Here is an 18,687-nt window from a genome sequence, read left to right as displayed (position 1 = left end):
CCACATGATATGGTGATATGAAGCATTCATGCATTAGTTCCTACATGTTTTCAGTCATTAAATCAGATATTGAGCAGAGTATTGAGTGTATAGTCTATAAGACATAACTGAATGAAAAATGCGGTAGAATTGACATTAAGTTAAAATCTTTAATGTAATAAACCACAGATCTGAACAATGAGTAATTTACTATGTTACGATTCCAAATTAAAAATGTAAAAACCTGTGTAATTTGAAATACAAACATACAAGAAAATTCATATGACTCCTAATGTGTGTATGTGTTCATACTTGTGCAGTATATTCACTGCACACATACCTGTACAGAGGATTGTTTCCATAGAAGTGTCTACATGACACAGTCCATGTGAACACTGGATCCCATACTCTGTTGGAGCAGTGTGAGTCTATTTTCAGCCGGATAGCCAGACTGTGGCAGAGCATCACCACTCTGCCTCTGAGCTCCGAGCAGAATGAGCCAGGTGTTGTGGTAACAGACTTCCCCTGTGGCCCACTGATGAAGAACATCTGGAGTGCTTCTGTTCCGCCACTTCTTTCCTGTCCCCAATATGACCAGGCGATGTAGCTAACAGTGCGATGCATGTCGACACATGGCTCCAAGGTCCCTAGATAGGGTATGAGGCGCTCCAATATTCATACCTGACAGGGCTGCCCCATTGACACGATGTGCACTCTTTCCATATGTGTAGCTGGTGGTAGGTGCAAGGGGGCTGAGCCCAGTCAGAGAGTTTACAACTTTACAGGCAACTGCCCCTGTAACAGTTTCAGGCTTCAAGTGTGAAAGACAGTAACACTTAGTACAAGAATAGAAGTGAAGTCTGACAAGGTGAACTGTGACAATTTGTCAGTTCACAATGAATGAAAATTACGGGGAAACTCCTTCATGTGAAACTTGAACTGTCTCCAAATAGTCTGTGTTGTGTTCACTTCCATATAATGAAGCATTTTTTTTTTTCAGATGACAGGTGGCCTACTCTTCAGTTTAGTTCTTTCCCACTGGTCAGACTAAAAACATCCTGATATGTTCAGGTAACAAAAAAATCTTTGTGTAAATGAGACATCTGTGGTACAGTCATATTCTTCAGCTGTAATGAAATTGCAGACCAGAGTAGCGTCACTAGGTGTACTACTCAAAGTTTTAACTACCCGTTGTGTCAGCCTACATTTACAACATGATTAATGTTGGGAATAAAAATCTAAAGCGAACAAAGCAACGCAGTGGTACAACTTTTCTTTTTACAATGCTGCATTACAGTTTGAGTACATTGATCTTAAATCATCAGGAGTGGTTTACTGAACCTCCTTGCCAGGTGAGTTTGTGCATTTAACATCCTGATGCAAATTAATCTCAGCACCTGCAGTGTGTAAAGGGGAACATTTTGTAACGTCTGAATGACTATGAGAAAATCTGTGCTTAAGAGAAATTATTATGTTGAAATACAGATAAAGAACAATCCACAATCCATCCAAAATGTAATCATTTTCACAAACAACCTGTGAAGGTATTTACGCTTGTGACAAATTGTCACCCCTGACTTTTACATATGCATATGTGAACAGCCTGTACATTTATTTACATGAACGATGGATCTGAGATTGTGTTTGTTCATCACCTCTCTTGAGAGCTGCAGCAATAAAAGAGTTAAATCTGCTGGAACCCTGCCCTGCTGGCCAATTGAATGGCAAGCACAGTGATCCAAAACACCCTCTGCAGAAATAAAACAATATATAGAAATGTGCAATACTGGGATTTAATTTTCCTACCACCATCCATTTATATAATACATGAAATGAACCTCAAATTAATTTGCACCGAGGCTCTAAAGTAACAATGTAATCTCAGTGTTATAGCACTGTTGCAAATGGATTTCTGTCTCTTGTAATTTTATAAGAAGCACTCTAGGGGTCACCTTAAAAGATGTCGCTATTTTTTAAAAGCCAAAACTATCCTGTGGCCTGTCAGCAAAGGGAATCTCTGCAATGCAATCTGTTTTGTGCCATCGATTTGTCTGGTATTGCGCCTTGTCACATGGTTTGCCTGTTAGGTTTGCTGGTATTGGCAGCGATGACTAATATTATACCCAGATGTCTATAATAAAGTGTGGAGTATCTGCTTACTTGAGCGCAATCTGGTCCTTACAACTTCCTGACCAGTGCAGAATGACTTGAACCCTGCTAAATGTTAAAGGAACAACATTACATTACATGGCACAGCAAGAGTGACAGAGAGAGGGGCTCAGCAGAATATGATGATCCTTCTATTAGTGCCCGCCTGCTGAGGAACCTCTGCAAATTTTCTGCGAATTAATAGTGGATTGTGACGCCTCTGAAAAACCATGAATATTTAATTTGTTGCAATAAACATTTTAGTAAAGACAGAAGAAAACGGTCTGATACTCTTAGATACTAAACCTAGGGTCAAATTCTGGTCAAAAACAAATATTTACATTGATTAATAAACAGTGATATGTTGTATCTGGACAGTCTTTTCTAATAAAATTCCAAAATGAACCATTGAAGCACTGAAAAGTCATAAAATATGTAGCTTTACCTTTTAAAAAGGGCACAGATCTGACGCTTGTCAAGCAGCACCTGTCATGCAATCAGTCACTCCAGAGCTCTCCCCCACAGCCATAATTATTGCCTCTTATACTTCAAATCCACTCAGCATTTCCTGAAATTTTCAAACGTCAAACGTCACATGAGGCCAGCCAGATATCTCCTGGGCCATAACTCAGTACCTAAATTTAGGCAATATATAAAGACGCCCCCTCCCCCCTCCCCACCCTCCTGTACCGATCGTGACTTTTGCCTTTTTTTGGGAGCAAAGCATAGTGTTTAACGGAGGCTGTCCTTGCGGGGGTGTTTAGTTTCCAAATTACCACAAAGACTCAGTGAAGGTCGCTCAGGATACACAATGTGACTTAAAGTGACTGTGATTTAAAGTGTTTTCACCACAGTAGTGGTTGGGAGCTCGTGCTGCCAGAAAACAGTTGTACCCGCAAAGTGGTACAGCTTCAAAATAGAGAACATTTACACCTTAATAATACTAATGACACTCACACATCAGATCTGCTTCTATGCGGCGATGACTCTGTTTCATTGTCCAAAGCTCTCGCCCTTCGACGCCCTGCGAGGTCCCCCTGATCAGATGGCTTGTTAATTTCCTCATTTCAGAATTATATGGATTTTCCAGTTGCTGCCGTGTTCATAAACAAGCATTTCAGCTGACCCCCTTTGCTCTTTGTGCGTCAGCGTTTTCTCTGAAGGAGGAATTTAAAGCTCAGAAAGTTTATAAATAAGCCTTCTATCAAGTTCCACAACAGGTGTGACCCCTGTGTCCTAAAACTGAAGACTTTCAGCAGCCGCTATTTGGTAAGTGAGTAGGGGTGGCTGACTTATCATATAGAAACCTCTATTCAGAAAGTAAGATGTTTTTTTTAACATGTTTTCCCTCTTTTTCTCCTTTTTTCCCTTACCAACTCCTCTAAATTATGAGTTGTGTTCAGTAAGACCAGTTGACTACACAATAGTGTCTGTAGTGAGGACAGACATGTCAACTTCTGTCCCTGCCAGGGGAGTCTGGTCTTCAGTGAAGCTTTCAAGGATAAACGCCATATCAGGTGATATACTGTGCCCAATAGCACTCAGCATGACACACTGAAAAGAACGCAAGTTGTCCCTATGGTGTTTCAACAAATGGAGTAGGAGGTGGGGGGTTGTGGAGCTTGCCAGGGAAGTTGTGCAGGACCAACTTTTTTTTAAACACCTTGCCTCAGAGTTAAGCAACACCTATTCGATGTTGCCACAACTCCCACTGTAACTCAGTCGGGGAAAAAGTAGAAGAGAGTTTAAAATATGATTTAAACATAGACTATATAAGGATTCATGTGGAAAACTCCGAAGCAAGTAATAACAATTTGAGTATCATAATCTGGTCAATGCAGGGCAATGGTGCAAACAAATGCTGAAGGATGGACAATACTTTCTGCAGCTGAGACATTTGTGACTCAGGAGTAAATAGATTTGCACAGTGGCAAGGTGTTAGCAGAGGACAGGTGTGGCTGTATGCCTTTGTTAATGACACATGAAGTAGCAGACTTTCTGTCCTAAACCTTATTGTTTTTATAGAGTGTTGCCAGACCAAGTTTCGTTGCACAGCAACGATAAAGTTTACTCTGATCCTGATTCTCAATGAAATGTTAGAAATATTGACATCTATCAACCATTAAGAATGTATTTTAAAAGCCACACCACATCTTTTTTAATTGTAATATGAGCTTGAAAGTTGAATTTAACAGAAAGTTCAGAGCCAGAGAAGAGTTGGTTAATCATAAAACTCTATCACAGTGTGAGACAGACATAGTGACAGAGTCAGAAATGATTGCTAAATAAGGATGCTTGGTCATGCATGACTGGTGTGCGTTACTTGTCAAACGCCTAAAGGTGATCAGTTATACACTTTCCTGTCGCCTCATTACTTTACTTTATTCTCATCTAGTCTTAATAAATCTGAAGTGTCAAGATAAAGCATTTACACTTCAGCTTAGTGTACAGTAAAAAGTCAAGGGATCTGCTGCATGCACAGAGCAGTAGTTTTGTAGAGAAACATACTTAAAACCAGTTGAACGACATTTTACCTCTGAGACGGAATTCCTCTAACCATAGGTGAGCATACTGGAAATTATTTTGGCGTGAATTTATTACGCACCCCATATAAAAACAACAACAGAGCACTACCGTATTCCAACTATGCTACAGGCTGCCGGTAACTTCTTTAGTTGTTAATAATGGTGATTGGTGTCATGATTATTGCAGACATGCGGTTTAACACACCATTTTATTTACCACAACATTGCAGGTAAGAACAGTGGAGAAATTAGACACGATGGGTAATGGTGGGTAAAATGTTCTCCTCCATGTCACTCCCATGTCCTTAAATGTCCCTCCCTGTCCCCTGTCAACTGAGAGCAGTCTTAGAATTAGGAGCAGGTGAGCCAAGAATGAAAGCTGGCTGGATTACTTTACATTATTTCAATCAATTATTCAAATGTCCCCATTGCCTTCATGATGACTTGACGAGGCATGCCAAATAATGATCCCTTCCCACACGCACATGCTCGCAAATAAGGACGAATGCTCGCCTAAATGCTCACGCTCACTTATAATACTCAGCTGAGCATGAAAAATGCACATGCACAAGCTCACAACAACAGCAAAACATTAATCTCAGTCCTGTTGATTGGGCCAAACTGTGGAAAGATGTCTGTGTCAGACCGACCTGTGTGAGGTCAGCACCAGTGGGTGCTAGAGCCAGTTGCATTTAATGTCTCTGTCGCTGTAGTCACAGATAAGCAGCTGAAGCAGCACAGTGAGGAGGGGAGAGGAATAAGTATAGCCAAACAAGTGCAAGAGGAACAGGGTACCCTTTGTCCCAGACTGTGACTTTAAAGAGTGTCAAAAGCTAATAAATATTTTAGAATTAGGTGTGTGTCAGGGGCAGGCCCACTCTATCAGGCATCTGCTCTGTTTACTCTCCCAGGGAAACAGGTGCAGCCACATGAAGGAGAATTTCATTTCAAAAATAGCATTTAGCATTTTACTCCTCCTGGAGGCCTTCTCTGAGAGAAATTCTCATGTAATCATACACCATGGTTACTGAAAACTTCTGAAGTTGATCCACGGAGACATATGGTGTCTCAGAGAGGGGAGGAGCCGCAGGGGCTTTAGGGACGCAAATAGGATTTAAATGTTTGGTTTGTGATTATTTGCAAAGGGCAAATTTCTATAACAACTGCATGAAATCACTTGTTCTGTTGCTTCAGAGCTTAAGAGGCACTGCGTTGCAGTAAAAAAAAGCTATTATACACTTGTTCTTAGAAAAATGATTATTTTCTACTAGCCCTATGGTGGATCAGTATAAAGCATCTGCCCTTACTGAGAATTATTGAGCAAAGCAAAATAAGAAATCTTCAGTTACAGTATTGTTACATCTTCGATGATTTCCTGGGATGACTCTGTGAAGAGGGCCTGTTTATTTTCATCATTATGCTGTCTCCTGAAACATCCAGGTCGAGCTCACACTCCCTCTGAGCCTTTGCATCTTATTTTTGAGCTTTTTCATTTGCGTCATCAAATGCTGCCTGCAACATAATGAGAGATGTGGCAATTAATTTTCTTTTAATCAAGGTCGAAATGAAGTAAATTGGTGCAGCTTGGCGAGCCCTCATTTTCTATTTTTGCAGTGATGCAAAACAAATACGATAAAATTATGGCCCTCCTCACCTTCTGTAATTAGAAAGCATGAATGATCAGAGGGAGATGATATGTACTATACAGTACCTCCAACCATGCCTCTCCCCCCAGAGATCAGATTTCAGCTCTTTTGAAACAGATGACCATGTTTTCCTCCTCTCGCCTCCTTCATTTGTCTGTTCTTTTCTCCCTCTGCTGGAGTTACAGACAGAGGGAGCAGCTCAACATGACATTGACTGCAATGTTGTTGTAATGCCTCTCAAATCTTATTAAAGACCACAGCTGTGAAAGACCTTGCTGACTCTACACATTTCCATTAACTATGTTGTTTCAGTATCCCTCCAAGCTGATTAGGAATTTATTAAAATTAGATTTTACCTGGGCATCTTATCATCACCATATGGTGCAGTGACCAGCCCTGTTGAAGGGAGCATTTGTTTTCTGTTTAGATGCACAAATGCAGCTTCTGTAATGGTCTTGTGTGTGACAACCATTTTCTAGTTATCACATCATTATTGAATTTTAAAAAAAATCTTTGAATACACAGTTTGTCATGAGAAAAGTTCATTTGGTTCAATACTGGAGGACCCACACCTTAATTTCCTGTTGGAAGTGATTGAGGAAGTAGCCACCTACCTCTTATTGTCTGCTGCCTAAACACGTAAATAGCGTAGATGGAGAAAACATATTGCTGGATAAAAAGACAAAGATAAACCATTCTTATTCTTACATTTCTTCATCTTCTTCTTCTTCTTCACAATGCCATGCTTGCCTGAGTGCCATTTTCTTTGAGGTCACGAGACATTCATGCTTATCCCTGAAGTTTGACAGAAAAAGTAATTCCCTGGCTAAGGCATTTCAGCTCTTGCCCTCTGCTGCTCATGTGCTGCGTACATCTGTCACACCACATGTGTCTCTGTGCGGCCTCAAACACTAGGTGTACACAGTGTTGAAATGCACTGGAAAAATATATACAAAGGCTTGATCGAGCATTAGCTCTAAGTCAGCACAGTGAGGTGGGTATGGCGACAGCTGTCCAATCATCCCCTCACCCCCTCCCTCCCTCACCAGCCACCATCACTTTTCAAAAATGCTCCCTGTTTACCATACATAGGCAGCTGCCACCACTGTTAACTTCCATAAGACAGCCACCTGCTAGAGGACATTTGTACATGTCTTTATTTAATTAAGGTGAATGCCAGTTCGTTGGCCCCCTCATGCAATGTGACTGAAAATAAGTTGCCCTTGATCAGGCTGCTGCCAGTGGACAGTTTGGACAGCTGTGGAGGACATGTGCCTTCTTCATTGATCAAAATGTCACTTTTGCCACATAATGGTAAAAGTAAAATGAACTTATTTTACCACTGTTTCTCAAACTTTAAATGTCTTGGGACACTGAATAAAGAAGAAAAAACACACAGTGCTATTTCACTGCCACAAAATGAAACACAGATTTTTTTTTTTTTTTGCACCAATAATGATTGCTCTACTTGTACTAAATTACTTTATTTGTGTGTGTATTTTCAAAGCACTCAGACTCAACAGTGAAGACTATCTGTTTAAAACTCACTTCACTAGGTTTTTGTCATAGCTTTTAAAGGAACAGCCTAAAAAATGCATAATGTGCAATCAGATGATAAGAATGATAATGATTTCATCTCCAGCACTGAGATATGTCACGCCAGGATGTGGTTAAAACAGCAGCAGAGGGTGACAGCTTCTCCATATTGAAAAAACATGAGTGTTATATGTTAGATTTCTCTTTTTTTAAGTGCAAATGTAGAAATATGTAATTGAACCATTGTGGATTTAGGGCCATTTAGAAGTATTTCTATTTCTTGGCAAAGTAGCCTACCCGTGACTTATATGCACATCATATAACACAGCGCCAAAGTTGTTGCAAGACTAATGTTTTCGTTTTCTTTTTTTTAATATATAGAGCTGTGCCACTAGTTCCTTTACTTATTTGTGTTGTCTGTATTGAAAGGGATGCTGATTTTCTAATCTGACTGTTGTCATTTTACCAAAAAACACTATTATGTCTTGCTATTTATACCACATACCTGTTATTATAGGCTCTTCTATGAATCTGACTTCATGATAGATAGTCTCTCATGTCAAAATGAACCCTTTACTTTAACCAAACTGTATGTCTTTTCTAACCTTGGACTGGCATGTGATTAGCTTTTAATGTTTTATAATTAGTAGTACCAATGGCAAAGGAGTCAGCAGGGCAGAGGTGGGGTGGGTACGCCCTTGAGAGCAGGCCTTATGAATCAACGGCTGGCGATAAATGGACTGGATCATTACTGAATCAAGTGATCTGCAGAATAATCTATTGATTTTCTGGTCTTTCTTACTTCTTTATTATTCTGTATCACAGTATTGCAACATCAGGAGGAACCCTCTGATGGATGGGTTGCTTGGACCTTTGCAGTGACCGTGGGGGTTTGCTTAGGAGTGTAGTCCATATAACACATTCCAGGGTGCTGGACATAAGATTTAGTCAATGACATGTGAATTTATGCAATTTATTATAAGGTGTATTTTTATTTATTTATTTATTTTTTAGAATTAATCACTTTCATTCTGAACTATTGCAGAACCTTGATTTTTTTTGGTAATATTATGAGTAGGCTATTATGTTTATGTTTCAGGTGCGAGGTGAACTGACATGGGTTATGTGAGGTCTCATCAGCAACATACAGCCACATATAATATGAGATGGGTCTGAACCATAGACAAATGTCACCAAGATTTTACTACCTGGATTTAGTCAAATCAAATAGTGTCAGGTGTTCAAGGTGATTCATTTGTAGTGAAGAGTCAAAATAATACTGGAAATCTTTAATCCCCTGAAAAAAAAACGAGGTAAAGTTCCTCTGCAAAATTAACCAGCCTATGCTTGGATTTCTGTGAATTGGCAATTTTGGGTTCAAACACAAATGCTTTTATAGGATGGGTCTCTGAAATGAGGATGAGATGGTGATGTGATTACACTACGGCAAATCAATTAACAATATCCAAAATCTCTCTCAGCTACACCAGCAGTAGGTCATAATCCTTGAATCCTTCAACCATTCAAGGAAGGTAGAGATTAAAGCACTATCTACCTTGGTAGTTGACTTTGCTATTGATTCCCTCAATTCTTTATTATGTACAACAGGACACATCACAAAACTGCTAATTGGCAATAATCTGTTTGTCAATAGTTCACAAGACTGCAGAATTTAGATAAGGAAAGTTCAAGTTTAAAATACATTATCACAGCCCCACTAGTCCTATGGGATTTGCTCTTGGAATACCTTAAAGGGGTGTCATGCTTAGAATACTTTACAGTAAAAATATTGATGTATGTGAGGTGGTAGGAAAGGTGAGGCAGAGGGAAAACAAAGAGGGGGTGACATTAAGAAGGTAAACTTTAAATGGACACTGAGAAACGCTATAACTATTACAAAATCAATGCTTGCTCAATCACAACTATGAATAGACCTGTCCTTAATTCATATTAACAATAAATCCAATAAGATGTCTGCAGTTGTGCATAATTCAAAGAGAACAGTCAACGTGGGTCAATGCAGCAACACTCTGTTTTGTGCATTTTAGTGCCTTTAAGCACATTGCTTTGGCATTATGACACCCGGCTTCACTTTTTTGTTTTAGTGTCACCTCTCTTAATATTAACATTTCCAGCAGCAGCTAGTCTCTTTTGTGTGTGGCTAAAAAGTTCTCTTATAAACCATGGCAGTAGGCTATCACCTGCCCAATAGCTAACATAGTTACCAACTACTAGCTGATGTAGACAGTGGAGCACTGCTAAAGAGTCAGATATTTACAACAGGGCACGGTGGAGACCAAAACAGAGTTAAAAGGACACTGAAACATCAGGCGTTCAAAAACATGACTCTATATAAAGGTGTTTGCTAACAGGAACACATGAAATGAAAAATGTGCTTTAATCCTCTATCCACATGTTAGGCAAATTTTTTTCCTATTTTTCTGTTGATATTTGCCAAATTAATGGAAGAAATTATTAATTATCAATTAATTCATTAGCCTAATTTTTTTTTTTTTAATATAATTTTACATTCCTGCAAAATGATTTCAGACGTTTGATGACTCATCCCGTAGCCTACTTTAGGGCTTCCGTACAAATATAACTTTTTTTTTCGTAGGCACTAGTCACCGCATAATCCTGCCAGTCACAACCTCCGGCCTGTAACGTGCTACCGTCGCTTCCCCGCCAGCACGACTGCAACCTCCGGCTCTAGGCTCCAACAGTCTGCACGGTCCGAGTCCAAAACTGTTTTCACCGTTCATGTCAGCCCAACTCACCAACCCACCGAGGCCCGCAGGTGTGTGTGAAGCTGAGGGGGAGAAATCCTCCACAGCTGCAGTCAGTCCCACAGGTGGTGGTGCTCCTGTGCATTCAAAGCAATTAGCTACCAATCAATATCCGTGACATGGCCCTGTCTAGCTTCGTATTTTTATTTATTTATTTTTTAGGAATCATGTGAAGCTATATGGCAGTTTCAGGACGTTTTTAAGATAATTTAGCCCTATCAGTGGTGCTACACATTCAGGCCCACGTGCTCTGTTAGCCTTAGCCTAAATTTTGCTGATGGAGGCGGCTGTTTGCTAAGCTAACATGTTTGCTACATCAGTTACTGAGACATATTTCTGTGTGTCCAGCCCCTACAGTTCATGCAGCTTTGTGTCATTTATATTATGTTTATTCCTGTCCCTGGCATAGAAATACCATATATATAGTGGAGTTTAAATAAATGTAATCCTGGAAGCTGTCCACCCTAACTAGCCATCGTCTATTTAGCTTAATGCTAAATAGCCCCACGACCTATTAAAAATCTGACTTTGCTTAACTTTATTTATTGCAAACACCTGGAAAAGTAATTGTGCAGACAGCTGAAAGAGTAGTAAGACGTGTTGACGGGCTGTCAGCAGCACAGACCACCTCTGAACTCCAGTCCAGGTTTTCCAGCCACCACCTGCCAACCGAGAAATTCAATTAAGGACTCCTCTTCCCACTTGAAGCCGGTCTCCAGGGCAGATCTTCCGGGCGACTCGCCCAGTAAGAAATTAGAAAATGCTACAATAAAAAACCCTGAAAAACATGAAAAAAATGTGGCAACTTTAATAATGAAAGGTCTAACGCTCTCCACCGTAAACACACACGTCCCTTTAGTTGGAAGTCACCGAGAGACAGCGAAGTAGCACCACAGGTAAGAGTTTTCCTTTCCCTCTCAACTACTGTACACGCTCATTTCATCTCCAAACATATCACTCACTGCAGAAAGCGACACCAAAGTGTCTCTCGCTGCAGCGGTGGCAACGAAAAACGAGCATTTAGCAGCAGTTGTAAACATCTAGGGAAAACGGTCACTTTGAAAACAACAACAACAAACGATAGAGACTTGATGTGAGGACTTGTCGGTAAACACGGCGCGACTCCCAGTGTCGATGCAGCGGCAGCAGCAGCAGCGCCGACAGCAGCAGCAGCAGCAGCAGGTCTGGAGCGACTCAACACAGTCTTGCTAGTGATCCTACAGTAGAGAGGACCAGGCTTTTCTTTAAACTTTCGTAATTTACACAGCCGCTACTATTTAACACTTACGGAATAGCTGCTACAGGCGATTAAACACACCAGCCAGACTGCTGCAAAGTTGACACGGATAGGTGCAACTTTTCCCCCTCACTTCGTAGTGGGCTATGTACTGTACAGTGCACTTTTCCCCTCAGCTCAAATCCTCCCATTCCCAAATATATGAAGCCTGGACGAGACAACGTGACGAGGAAACTGACAGGAGATATTTATTTATTATTTATCCAGAAGCTCAGACCTGTGGTGCTTAAGCTGTTACTGGCCGCTGACACTTCTCCAAAACTGCAAAAAAAAAAAAACAAAAAAAAAAAACGACACTTATCATGCAGCGACTGTTGGGTGCGACTTCTGTGCCTGAAGTCTCGGGTATTTGTCGAGAAAAACTTAGTGAAACTCCGCCGCTTGCCACTAAACAGGCTGTAACCCCAGTAGAGTATCATTTACAGTAAATTGAGGAACTACTATAAATGCAATCAATATTCAAAGACTGAAATGCGGAAGTTTTGCTGCTGAAGAGTGTCTGTAAATTACTTTTGAAAATATTTTCTTTTTGTCTTGCATATCAACCAGATGAAGTGGGGGGTAAGAACAGTAGCCAAAATAGTAACCTGCTAAATGTCATCAGAATTTATCTGGTGATCATTTGGAGATCCAGCATGTGATTGTGCATAAATATTATAAATACCATCTGAAATATCATACGGTTATTAAGCTGCGAGGAAAAACCTGACCATTTGCTCAAAAATACTGGGCAGGTTACACATGCATCATCATCGTCATCGTCATCTCTCTGTCTCTCTCTCTCTTACACACACACGCTCACTTGCTCACACACACTATATTTGCTATGGTAAATAGGATTTTTTTCCCTGCAGTTCCTTCTCTCAGTTGGCTGTAAGGCAGGTTTTCTGACTTCCACCTACTGTAGAACAAACAATCTGTCAGAAAACGACATATCTCTGTGCGTTTGGTTAGTTGTGATCGCTACAAAACACCACTAAGATGTGAGATTTCATTTAACATGCTTTCATGCTTTTGTTAAGGGTCACTGTTTGTAGTCTTATGCGTTTATAAATGTGTGTGCTCTGTGCTTGCCACTGTATTATTATATGCAGGGATGAAGATGAGGACAGGAATAGATCACTGGCACTTTAAACCCGGAGTTCTCATATTCTCGCCGGATCTTTCTCCTTTGCTAATTATTGTGTTGTTTTCAGAGCAAATATGTCATATCCATGGCGACCAGGCAGGTTTATTGTCTCTCCAGTGCAATAGCTCACATAAGTAATTAATTATCCTTTTTTTTTCTCTCCCTTCTGTCTTTGGTTAAACAGATCATTCATGGAAAGCCATCTTCTATATTAAAAATGCCACCGCTAGTACAACACAAGGTAAACATGAAAGTTTTTTTTTTCAATTTTACAGTTTTGATGTCCCTTTTTATGCTTTGTATATTTGTCTTACAAATCATTTCATATTTATACATAATTTTATAATGTTAAAATATGCATTTTGTGCACTGTGTGTGTTTGTGTGTGCGCTCTTTTGAGGTATTTTCCATAATACTCTCATAATGCAGCAGCTGTGCAGCCTAACTGTTGCAGATGTATTCATGCATGCAAAGCAAGCACACACTTGACACTTAAATAGGCGAGCCTAAAAAACACATGTTTCGACATGAAATCAGCATGCATTTTGTGTGATCTGAATAGCAAGCATTAGCCAGACTAAAGGTAAGTTTACTTTAGTGGGGTCTCCAAAAATAATAAGCAACAGCAGGTGACACAACAGGGCACAATAGTTCACCTCCGTGCATTGCAGTGGTATTGTGCATGCACCTTTTTATACATTCTGTCCAAACAGAGCTTTAAAGTGATCTGTTGAGGCAGTTTCATCCCGTGTGCTCGTTCTGTGTACCTCTGGTTTGTATGGCACTGCTGTCCAGAGGTCCATCTCTAGCTGCACACCAGCCAGCCCCTCTCTCTGTCACACTGGTGGCACAGGTTCTCATCTCTCTTCAGCATTGATGAGACACTGCAATATCCATCAGTCAAACATACTGCCCCTCTTTCTCTACCTCTCTTTCGCTTGCTGGCTCTGCCTTCCTTCTTTTATAATTCTTCCCAGTCACTCTATAGGTGGAAGTCGAGCTGTGAAAGCCGAGATGCTAATTGTCCATTTGTTTTTTTTTCTTTTCTTTAATTGCGATTTGGTTTGTGTGTTTAGTTCAGTGTTTATGGATGTGGTCCTCTAGGCCCTTTGATTGGGTTTCTCTCTCTAAAACGGTACTTGAAATGCTGCCTGTGGTACTGTGCTCTTGGTTCTCTCGACTAGTTCAGAATCTGATTGGTTAATCAGTGTGCGATGCCTCCAACGTTCTTATATCCTGCAGTCCTATCAGTCAGTCTGAAATGCCTCATGTCTCATAAGTACCCATCTGCATCTGTCAAGGGCTGTGTAGAATTAAACCCATGTGTATTCCTTTTCTGTTTGACCTTGGCTGTGGACCTCAGGTCTTTGATGTCAAATAAGCGTCAGTAATCCCAGGCGGCGTTTGACAGGCTACAGGAGCCATTACTTTTGTTTCCCAGCACATAAGCTTTATCAATTGTCCTCAGTGTAATGATTTTGTATACAAATTCATACTACCACAACCGTAGTGTTTTGCCTTGTAAAAATATACTGCCTTCAACACGCACGGTTATACCAGCACAAATAGCACACATGTTTTTTTAATCATCATTATTGTTTTTATTTTAGTGCTGAGGAAATGTCCTTTTTGCATGCTTGATCAGCCAGTAGAGAAATCCAATATAATGGAGGTTCAAGGTGAATTGCATCCCGTGCATTTCCCCCCTTCGACTGAAGGAATATTCCAGAGCAAAATAAACAAATCACACAGACAACAGTAATATAGGGTTGATTTTGAAGGCATGAAATAAGTATCGATTAAATCCTGCAGTTCATAGATGAAAATGGCCTTTTTGGTAATTTGTCCTGGGCCCTTTCAATACGATGGAGAAAGAGAGAGAGAGAGAGAGAGAGAGAGAGAGAGAGAGAGAGAGGCATGAGCTGGGGGAGAAAAGAGAGAGAGAGAGAGAGGGAGAGAGAGAGAGACTGCAGAAGGGGTGGATGAGGAAGAATAGAGAAATGAATAAGACAAGTGAACAGAGAGAAAGACAGCGGGAAAAGCTTTCACAGAGTTGAGAAAGGGACATGCTGCCCCTTTCCGAGCTCATTATCATTCTTAATAAGTCTTAAGGAAAGAAGGAGCACTGAGTGTAAATGCACGGTAATCCTTATACTGGCCAAGGTTAGTAGGGACGTCAGCACATGCGCACCGTTCCCAGCTGGCCACTTTGGGACAGGGAGGGGACCAGAGGAGCACAGTTAAGGATAGATGTTCAAGGAGAAAATGAGGACGTTTAGACACTGTTCAAAGGTTAGGCCCTTTCCCCCAGCCTGTAGCTTTTCAGTGCCTGCGCCACCTGGCATTTAGTGAGTAAACAGTTCCGCATCAGACTAAAAACAGACGTATTTGGCCATAAGCCCTGATGGAGGCTGTATTAAAGAAGAACCGCTGAGGAGTACAAAGCGTGATTAAAAATCTAAATAGGACAGTTTTGACTTTGGCACCATTTGCCACAAGGGATTCAGTCTTCTACTCAAAGTAACTGTTGGCTGCAGCGCATGCCTAACTCACTGTTCTTTGGGTGTGGTCCAGAAACAAGCATTAAGATGAATTGGATGAACTGGTGACCAATTAACTCATTTAACAAATTGCCAGCCACTTGTAGTGGTTGTTCAACCATGTTGCTTTAATGGAAATCCAATGCACTATTTATTTATATACTGTACTAAGCTCACAGTCCAGTATTGTGTCACTGTATGCATTCTGCTGTCAGTACTATTACAGTATTCATGTTCATTAATCAAATCAGATGTGAGACACGTCTGGCACATTAATCTTAGTCCACAGTGAAGCCACACCAGAAGGTGATTTTTATACTTACAGTAATTAATACAGTCAGTGTGTTTTTATTTTTTTGCTGTTTAATTGTCAGTCTTTTAGCCTTGTTTTAAAATGTACACATTGCAGTCTGAGCACCTGTGATACTTGAGTGCGAAATTATATAAATGTTTTATGAAAAGTGTGTACTGTAAAGGCAAGTATATAAAACTGTGTGTAAAACCGAGAAGCTCTTTTATTAGTACAAGTAATTAGCGGTGGGATTGAAAATTCGATTCGATTCAAAATTGATTTGTGATTCAATTAATAGACAAGCAGGCCCAATTTTCCAGCTCTCACTCCAGTGTAAGTACTCATGCTATTAGTGCAGTAACTGCAATATGAAACTGCTTGCATTTAAACTAAATGCTCTTGATTAAAGTCCACTAAGACTAAGCTAAAAAACAGAGAAAAGTGTATGAGATTATGTAACATTTTTGTTGAAAAAGAAAAAAAAGTTCACTGCTGGAACTTGGAAACATGTTGCAATGTCCTGTGTGCATGAGAATAATGAAATGAAAGTATAATTTACTGAGCACCATTACTGACTAAAATCTGCTTTTGAAGAAAAAAAAAGAGAAAGAAGCGCACTCAGCTCTGCTGTGACTAACGTCGTTTCTCCAGCGGTGGGAAATTCTCTGCTGCAACGCACCAGGGAACTAATTCAGAATTGTAGAAGATGAGACTTATGATTCTTATGGGAATTGATTTTTCCCCCACCCCTGTAATGTATCCCAGAGTTTCCTAACAACAAATATGTACCAATGGTTACTCTGTCCTAATGGCAACATTATGGATCTCAGTTCAACCAGACTTACAGTTAAGACTTTTAGTGATCAAAATGTTGTTTCAGTAGATTCCCTCCTGCAGAAATCAATAGAAAACTATAGGCCAATAGCGATTGTCAAAATTATCACAGTTTAAGCTTTTTTCGTACTTAATCTTCAGCCTAAACCAGATCACTTAAACATTTCCACTTTATGGAATATTTATCTTTTAATGAAAATCTTTTATTTTCTTACTGATATATTGATTGTATAGTTATATACAGAATCTTTCTAATCCACTGCCTACATTCACTGTTGGAAGAGAATTTGTGTCCCGGCTTCATCTCCAGCTTCATACTGCTGCTGTCTCTTCTTGACAGTGACTTTGTAGATCCTCTTGGGAACGTCCTGTCTTTATTGGCCAAGAATGGGACAACAGTCAAATAAGCAAATGAAATTGGAGCTGAGTGTGGTGCCCTTTTGTCTTGCACAGTGTAATGCCATCTCTGCCATCTCTGCCTTTCTGTCATGTAAGGATGATTTACCCACAGACAGATGTTCTCAGACCTTTGCTCATGAACCTGCACCATTTTGTTCTATTTTCTGCCCTTTTAAAGGTTAATGTGTAAAAGTTGCACAGTTGCTTTGTACGACTCTACGTTGGGTCTGGGGGGGCTGCACCAGCAGTGGAGGGAACTGGGCTGAAAATTCACACGTAGAAGATGCTTTTAGGAAAAATCTCTCCTTATCTAATCTCTCCTCCTTATTTCACTGTGTTTTGGTCGAGGCATGGTGTACAACCTACTCTCCACTACACAGCCCCCCTCCCTTCTTCCCACCTCCAACCCCCCTCCAGGGAGCCTTGGGAGGCAGAGACCCATCACCATGGTGATCTGAACACAGATCCCCCACACACCGGTCCATTGTGACTGGCGTGCGTTGAGGTGAGAGGGAACAAAATGTCACAGCAACAGGTTTTTTTTGCTTTTGTTTTTGCCTCAATCCTCAGTGGGATTGTGCTCAGATCCATGTGCTCAGTTACACTGGAGGGACCAGTGGAGAGACAGTGGGAGTGAGGGAAACAAGCTGATTGGAAAAATGAATAGACTGACAGGGAAATAGACTGTAAATACTAACAAGTCTGTGTTTTTGTTTTCCATTTTTCTGTGCTTAGTGCTGAGCATCGGTGCAAAAAAAACAACAACAAACAAACAAAAGGAGTGCCACAAAGGAGTGTCATTGTTATTATCTGATTAAACGTGTTTTCATATTCTTCAAATAGGCACAGCACAGAGTTAAACAAATTTTTATCATTATGTCTTTTAGCACTTTTTCACAATCATGCATTTAATCAGCATCAGATTATTGAAAATGGGGAGATATTTTACAATAAGAAGGTGGTTTCATGTGGCTGAAAGTCTAGCAAGATATTTGATCAGTTATGGTTTGAAAAAAAGTGTCTCTCCAACCCCCCCCCCCCCCCCCCCCCACCACCACCACCACTTGCTCCACGCTCCACTGTACTTCTGTCCTAGTGTTTTGCAATGAGAATGCCCTTCAAGCTCTTGGTTTATTCTGACCTTTGACCCCGTCTTGACCCAGGCAACATGCTATTGGCTACAGGCCTTGAGAGGAAAGGGAGCTTATAGATAACGTGGCACTGAAGAGGTGGAGCAGATTTTGCCCCCAACCCCTGAAGAAGTTGTGGGCTATGTCCTATGACAGATCCAGGGTTGCCTTCAGTCCCAGAGGTTGGTAGGGAGGGTCAGCCTGTGCCGTAGGGCATAAGGGTTGCTTCAAACACACAACCCTAACGTCTGGCACAATGTCTGGGCCTCTCGGCCTCTGCTCTGCGTAGGAAACCCCTCTATAGCTCCTGTGATATTAAGTATTAAAGTAATTGTCTTGTCTCATCTCAGTATTTCTGTACATACATTTTTATACATACACTATACATACACTTTTTGTGTTGGAGACAGTTATGCGGTGTCTCTACTGCATACATATGCATTAAC

At 40.6% G+C, this 18,687-nt stretch overlaps 1 protein-coding gene across 5 annotated transcripts in view; it reads left to right on the top strand.

Annotated features, from left to right (window-relative positions):
• Window positions 1-11,315: 11,315 nt before the first annotated feature.
• The window catches only part of casz1 (castor zinc finger 1), a 165,194-nt gene continuing 157,822 nt past the window's right edge, over window positions 11,316-18,687 (top strand). For 4 of the 5 annotated variants that reach the window (XM_085781677.1, XM_085781683.1, XM_085781675.1 and 1 more), the window contains exons 1-2: window positions 11,316-11,516; window positions 13,231-13,287. The gene's annotated coding sequence lies outside the window, so the exon portion shown is untranslated. Of the gene's footprint in view, window positions 11,517-11,764; window positions 11,803-13,230; window positions 13,288-18,687 lie in introns of those variants that run through there. The other variant, XM_085781684.1, reaches the window with a different exon arrangement.

The sequence above is a fragment of the Trachurus japonicus genome, chromosome 7, assembly GCF_045865225.1.
Source record: "Trachurus japonicus isolate A0001 chromosome 7, Traja_1.0".
NCBI lineage: Eukaryota > Metazoa > Chordata > Actinopteri > Carangiformes > Carangidae > Trachurus > Trachurus japonicus.
The sequence above is the reverse complement of the archived record's forward strand: the minus strand, read 5'-3'. Positions and strand labels throughout refer to the sequence as shown.